The 7,526-nt window shown below is 47.6% G+C and overlaps 1 long non-coding RNA gene across 1 annotated transcript in view; it reads left to right on the top strand.

Annotated features, from left to right (window-relative positions):
• The window catches only part of LOC116543297, a 12,839-nt gene that overhangs the window by 4,885 nt on the left and 428 nt on the right, over positions 1 to 7,526 (top strand). The gene's annotated exons all lie outside the window — the stretch shown is intronic.

Raw genomic sequence — 7,526 nt, 5'->3', positions numbered from 1 at the left:
GAGTAGCTGGGATTACAGGCACGCACCACCATGCCCAGCTAATTTTTCGTATTTTTTTTTTTGGTAGAGACGGGGTTTCACCATGTTGACCAGGATGGTCTCGATCTCTTGACCTTGTGATCCACCCGCCTCGGCCTCCCAAAGTGCTGGGATTACAGGCTTGAGCCACTGTGCCCGGCCACCTCCTACTCACTCTTAACAGCCAGTGCAGATGGGTGGGAGGGGCAGGGGTAAGGATTTTCCAAGTCTCCAACCTCTGGCTTTTTTTTGGTTGTTATTTTCAAGACAGGGTCCCATTTTGTCACCCAGGCTGGAGTGCAATGGCAAGATCATAGCTTGCTGTGGCCTTGAACTTCTGGGCTCAGGTGGGCCTCCAGCTTTGGCCTCTGGCTATCACAGGTGAGTGCCACCATGTCTGGCTAATTTTTTACTTTTATTTTTATTTATTCATTTTTTTGAGATGGAGTCTCGCTGTGTTGCCCAGGCTGGGGTGCCGTGGTGCAATCTCTGCTTACTGCAACCTCCACCTCCCAGGTTCAAGCGATTCTCCCATTTCAGCCTCCTGAGTAGCTGGGACTACAGGTACATACCACCATGTCCAGCTAATTTTTGTGTTTTTAGTAGAGATGGGGTTTCACCATGTTGGCCAGGCTGGTGTTGAACTCCTGACCTCAACTGATCCACCCGCGTTGGCCTCCCAAAGTGCTGGGATTATAGGCATGAGCCACCATGCTCAGCCTGTTTATAAACATAAGGTCTCACTATGTTCTCCAGACTGGTCTCAAACTTCTGTTCTCAAGCAATCCTCCTGCCTTGGCCTCTCAAAGTGCTGGTATTACAGGCGTGAGCCACCATGCCCAGCCATCCAGCTTCCAATTTTTCACTCCCCCTATTTCCTTACTCAGAAAGTACCTGGAATCCTAGACAATGGTTAGGATTCCTATTCTGAAGACCTCACAGCAGCATTTAGCATTCTCATGTTGGAGATGGATGGGAGATTGGGCACAGAATCCCCACAGCCTTTGGGGCACTGGGCTGGCCTTCATTCAGCACCCGAAGGCCCTTCATTCATGAACATTGTGCATGGGATAAACTCTTCTTACTGACTTCCTATCAAACCTCCTGTCTTACTTTCTGTGTCTGTGTAGAGGAAGGTCATTGCAGAGGAATGTGCTGTCTCGCTGCATTTACCTTCTGCTCTGGCAGCAGCTCTCCACCCTCTGGTCTATCTCAGGAACACCTGGCCTCAGAGCTCAGAGGAGAATGTAAACCCAATCAGTCTGAATTCTTATCTTATTTCTTCTGGCTTCAATATGGTTCCTCCGGATCTTGAACTCTTCCCCACCCTGTGGGTGGTTATAAAAGGCCATAGTTCTTTTTTTTTTTTTTTTGAGACCGAGTCTCACTTTGTTGCCCAGGCTAGAGTGCAGTGGTGTGATCTCAGGTCACTGCAAGCTCCACCTCCTAGGTTCAAGCAATTCTCTTGCCTCAGCCTCCGGAGTAGCTGGGACTGCAGGCACATGCCACCAGGCCCAACTAATTTTTTGTATTAAAAGAGATGGGGCCGGGCGCGGTGGCTCACGCCTGTAATCCCAGCACTTTGGGAGGCCGAGGCGGGTGGATCACGAGGTCAAGAGATCGAGACCATCCTGGTCAACATGGTGAAACCCCGTCTCTACTAAAAATACACAAAATCAGCTGGGCATGGTGGCGCGTGCCTGTAATCCCAGCTACTCAGGAGGCTGAGGCAGGAGAATTGCCTGAACCCAGGAAGCGGAGGTTGCGATGAGCCGAGATCGCGCCATTGCACTCCAGCCTGGGTAACAAGAGTGAAACTCCGTCTCAGAAAAAAATAAAAAATAAATAAAAGAGATGGGATTTCACCGTGTTGCCTTGGTTGGTCTTGGACTCCTGAGCTCAGGCAATCTACCCACCTCAGCCTCCCAAAGTGCTGGGATTACAGGCGTGAGCCACTGCACCCAGTGAAAGGTTATAGTTCTTACCTCTCCAGCATGACTGTCTCTGGGCCTGGCCTGGTTTTGATAGCTCACCTGATTGGGAGAGAAAACCCAACCAACTGATACAATTTAAACCTTTAGGGTGAATTTAAGATCACCTTGTCTCCTGCCCAAACAGATACTTCTACAGAGCAAACATTTTGTGAAATAAGCCCATAGATGAGGTTTGATACTCTTCCACTGAAGACTTGGTAATCTTTGGAACTCAAATCTCAGAGAGGCCTCGAGCGGCAACACTGACATTTGAGGGCTGGAGAGAACTTTACAGAATAATTTAATCCATCATCTCATTATATTTCTTTCCGTTTTTTTTTTTTTTTGAGATGGAGTCTTGCTCTGTCGCCCAGTCTGGAGTGCAGTGGCATGATCTCAGTTCACTGCAATCTCCACCTCCCGGATTCAAGTGACTCTCCTGCCTCACCCTTCTGAGTAGCTGGGATTACAGGCGCCTGCCACCTCACCTGGCTAACTTTTGTATTTTTAGTAGAGACAGGGTTTCACCATGTTGGCCAGGCTGGTCTCGAACTCCTGACCTCAGGTGATCTGCGCACCTTGACCTCCCAAAATGCTGGGATTCTAGGCATAAGCCACCATGCCTGGCCAATCATTGTCTTCATTTTTGAAAGTATTTATGGAAGGTCCACTGTATAGAATGCATTTTGTTATGTATTTGGATGATACAAAGGCATATTATATATATAAGTAAAATCCTGCAAGGCCTGGCCCTCTCCTTCCTCCCCTACCTCCTTTCTAGCACTCTTGGCTTCCCACCAAATTGCTTATGGTTCTTTGCAGACCCCACACTGTGTCCTGCCTTTGTGCCTTTCCTCTTCCTGGAAGATCCTCCACACCTCACAGCCTCTTCTACTGGCTGGCTTCTACTCCCCAGTGAGTCTCAGCTTAGCTGCTCTAGTTTCAGTAGGCCTTGACTCGATCAAACTGGGTTAAGTAACTTTACTTTTTCCTTCTTTCCGTCTTTCCTTCTTTTTTTCTTTTCCTTTCCATTCCTTTTTTTTTTCTTTTTTTTTTTTTGGATGGAGTTTTTCTCTTGTTGCCCAGGCTGGAGTGTAATGGAGCAATCTCAGCTCACCACAACCTCCACCTCCTGGGTTCAAGTGATTCTCCTGCCTCAGCCTCCCGTGGGATTACAGGCATTCACCACCACACCCAGCTAATTTTGTATTTTTAGTAGAGAAGGGGTTTCTCCATGTTGGTCAGGCTGGTCTCGAACTCCTGACCTCAGGTGATCCACCCACCTTGGCCTCGAAAAGTTCTGGGATTACAGGCATGAGCCACCACACCCGACCCCTTTCCTTTCTTTCTACAGGGTCTTGCTCTCTTGGCCAGGCTGTAGTTCAGTGGTGCAATCACAGCTCATTGCAGCCTTGATCCCTAAGGCTCAAGCAATCCTCCCTCCTCAGCATCCTCAGTAGTTATGACTACAGGTACATGCAACTACACCTGGCAAATTTTTTTTAATTTTTATTTTTTGGTAGAGATAGGGTCTCACTATGTGTCCCAGTCTGGTCTTGAACTCCTGAGCTCAAGCAATCCTCCTCCCTAGCCTCCCAAAGTGCAGGGATTACAGGTGTGAGCCACTGTGCTCAGCTCCCTTTTCTTTTTAAGCTTACCGTATCACCACACTTACCATATGACCATGAAATTATAGATTTTGTGTTTGTCATCTCATCCCTTGACCCCTGACTCCTTACCATTAGGGACTGAACCTTATTCACCCTTCTAGTCAGACCCAGATTTTCCTCTTTTAGGAACTACAGTCTAGTCAGAGAGAGAAAGCAGCATGATCTTGTAACATGATTCCAACAGTGTGGGTGTGATAGATGCCAGAAGAGCAGTACAAATGAGGAAACTGAGGCTGTGATGACTTGTCTGAAGTCATTCTCAGCTTCTTGGCAGCTGGCCAGGCTGGAAATCTACCTCCAGCTGGAGGCATTAGCCTCGTAAGGAGTTTGAAGCCAACTCAGCCTTTCACCTCAGAGCCCGCAGCCTAAACAAGGGAATGTTCTGGATGACGAGGCTGCGAGGAGTAGTGAAAGGAGCATAAGACTGGGCACCAGGAGGCCTGGGTCTCAGTTCATGCTTTGTTCCACCTGTCCTCTTGCCTTCAATTCACTTCAGTCCATGACCAGAACCCACTGGCCAAATGGGCCTCCCCAAGATGTCCCACCTTTTTCTGAGCGTAAGGTGACTTTTGTCCTTCCCAAAGTGTTGGGAGCATTTGAGAGCAGGCCTTAAACCTGGCATAAACAGGCCTTAAAGAAACTGGCCATAAACAGAATATCTGTAGCACTGTGACATCCTCGTGATGGCAGTGACGCACATTGCAGAAGTTGTTGGTTTACTGGAGCCAGGGAAAGATCTAACCCGCCCTTGGGCGGAAGACCAATCAAAGGGTTTCTGAACCATAAACAATAGCATGAGTGACACATGACTTAACTACATGTTTCAGATGCAATAGATAAGCGAGCCAGAGCCTGTTTCTTGCCACTAAAGAATGCTTTGTTCCCTGCGAAGAATGCTTTTGGTTAAATGATGATTATCACTTGCTTGTTGTCAATAAATGTGTGGGTCAGACTCTGTGCGAGGCTCTCAGCTGGGAATGCTGAGGCCCCCTGTCTATCCCATACCTTTTTGCGCTCTATCTTCGTGTCTGTTTCTTAATTCCCTCAGCATCGCCTGGGTTGGGGTCTCTGCAACCGAGCTAGTCTCGACACCCAAGTATCTCCTTGCCAGTAAACTGCCCTTCCTTAAGATCCAGCTCTGCTTCTATCTCCTGAGTGAAGCCTCTTCATTTTCCTCACCAGGTGTGGGCTGAAGTTTTTTCTTCCCTCCTCTGAACTTCCATAGAAAAAAAATTTATTGGCCAGGTTTGGTGGCTCACATCTATAATCCCAGCACTTTGGGAGGGCGAAGCAGGTGGATCACCTGAGGTCAGAAGTTTGACCAGTCTGGCCAACATGATGAGCCCTGTCGCTACTATAAAAAAAAAAAAAAGGGCCGGGCGCGGTGGCTCACGCCTGTAATCCCAGCACTTTGGGAGGCCGAGGTGGGTGGATCACGAGGTCAAGAGATCGAGACCATCCTGGTCAACATGGTGAAACCCCGTCTCTACTAAAAATACAAAAAATTAGCTGGGCATGGTGGCACGTGCCTGTAATCCCAGCAACTCAGGAGGCTGAGGCAGGAGAATTGCCTGAACCCAGGAGACAGAGGTTGCGGTGAGCCGAGATCGCGCCATTGCACTCCAGCCTGGGTAACAAGAGCGAGACTCCGTCTCAAAAAAAAAAAACAAAAACAAAACAGAACAAAACAAAACAAAGCAAAACAAAAATAGGCTGGGCCCCTTGGCTCACACCTGTAATCCCAGCACTTTGAGAGGCCGAGGTGGGCAGATTACCAGGTCAGGAATTTGAGACCAGCCTGACCAACATGGTGAAACCCCGTCTCTACTAAAAATACAAAAATTAGCTGGGCATGGTGGCCTGCACCTGTAATCTGAGCTACTTAGGAGGCTGAGGCAGGATAATTGCTTGAACCTGAGAGGTGGAGGTTGCAGTGAACCAAGATCACGCCCCTGCACTCCAGCCTGCACTCCAGCCTGGGTGACAGAGTGAGACTCCATCTCAAAAAAAAAAAACAAAGAGAAAATTGATGTTCTCCTCTTAGGAAGCTGAATCTTGTCCTGCTTTACTATTTACTTCTGTGCTTATCTTGTTTTCCCCTAGTAATTTACCCCTATTATGTTTCAGCCTCTCAAGAGCAAAGGCCATATTGATTTGCGTAGCTTCCTTATTACCTAACTTATGCCCAAATATTTGTTTACTAAAAGAATGGTTCCCTCTTATCAGTAAACTGCAGTGGCCAAAGGCGTGAACTCTGAGCCACTCACTAGCTGTGTGACTTTGGAAAGTCACTTAAGCTTTCTGTGCTGAATGTCCCCAACAGTAATGGGAACAATGGTGCCAACTTCATGAGGCTGTGCTGAGGCATCCATGGGCACCTGGTCCATGCCTGGCACATGGTAAGCACTGCTGGTGTTAGCTCCTAGGCCAGTCCTCCTTCCAAATGTGTCAGACATGCGAAGCTGTGCTTGCTACTGAAACACTGTCGGGGAATGAGACATTTCCCCTCCCTGAGAGGCTTCTTCCCCGACCTCCAAATCTGCTCTGACCAATCCACTGATAAGTGGTGAAATTTTCCCAGGGAGGTTTTCTTGTCCTAAGATATTTTTGTGGATTACTTGGTTTGGGTATGCAGTTTACAGTAGAGTGTAGATTTACTTTTGAAACAGAGTCTTGTTCTGTCACCCAGGTTAGAGTGTAGTGGCACAATCACGGCTCACTATAGCTTTGACCTCCTGGGCTCAGGTGATCCTCCCACCTCAGCCTCCCAAGTAGGTGGGAGCACAGGCATGCGCCACCACTCACGTCTAATTTTTTTTTTTTTTTTTTTTTTTGAGATGGAGTCTCTCTCTGTCACCCAGGCTTAAGTGCAGTGGTGTGATCTTGGCTCACTGCAACCTCCGCCTCCCAGGTTCAAGCAATTCTCTGCCTCAGCCTCCTGAGTAGCCAGGATTACAGGTGCCCATCACTATTCCTGGCTAATTTTTGTATTTTTAGTAGAGACAAAGTTTCACCATCTTGGCCAGGCTGGTCTTGAAGTCCTGACCTCATGATCCAACCACTTTGGTCTCCCAAACTGCTGGGATTACAGGTGTGAGCCACCGTGCCTGGCCTGGGCTAATTTTAAAATTATTTGTAGAGATGAGATCTCTCTATGTTGCCCAGGCTCATTTTGAACTCCTGGGCTCAAGCAATCCTTCTGTCTTGGCCTCTCTAAGTGCTAGGATTACAGCCACGAGACATGGTGCCCAGCCTAGGTTTACTTATTTTGTGTGTGTGTGTGTGTGTGTGTGTGTGTGTGTGTGTGTGTGTGTGTTTTACAAGAAGGAATGCCTTTAGATAGCTTCCTGATTTTCAAAGAACCCACAGAGGTTTTGATATTGGTAGAGTTAATTAGAACTGGAATAGTAATGCCATTGGAGTTAATGATGATTAGGTCCAGGAGTTAAGTCAGCATCTTAGGATCAACATGGTTAACAACTCTATCTCCAGGTTCAAGCGATTCTCCTGCCTCAGCCTCCTGAGTAGTTGGGATTACAGGCATGTGCCACCACGCCTGGCTAATTTTTGTATTTTTAGTAGACACAGGGTTTCTCCGTGTTGGTCAGGTTGGTCTCGAACTCTCAATCTCAGTTGATCCGCCCGCCTCTGTCTTCCAAAGTGCTGAGATTACATGAGTGAGCCACCAGGCCTGGCCCTCAAACAGATGTAGATTCTTGTAGCAAACGTGCAGACTCAAGGTTTCAAGGTTACAAAGTTAACAATTCTCACAGTTATGAAAATGACCTTTCTAATAATGAAGGAAAAGCTCTTTGCCCCTTATAGAAAACCAAAAGAAACTGAAACACAGTTTTAGCAGGCCAAG

The sequence above is a fragment of the Sapajus apella genome, unplaced genomic scaffold (genome assembly GCF_009761245.1).
Source record: "Sapajus apella isolate SASKATOON/1434 unplaced genomic scaffold, GSC_monkey_1.0 scaffold186, whole genome shotgun sequence".
Taxonomy (NCBI): domain Eukaryota; kingdom Metazoa; phylum Chordata; class Mammalia; order Primates; family Cebidae; genus Sapajus; species Sapajus apella.
The sequence above is the reverse complement of the archived record's forward strand: the minus strand, read 5'-3'. Positions and strand labels throughout refer to the sequence as shown.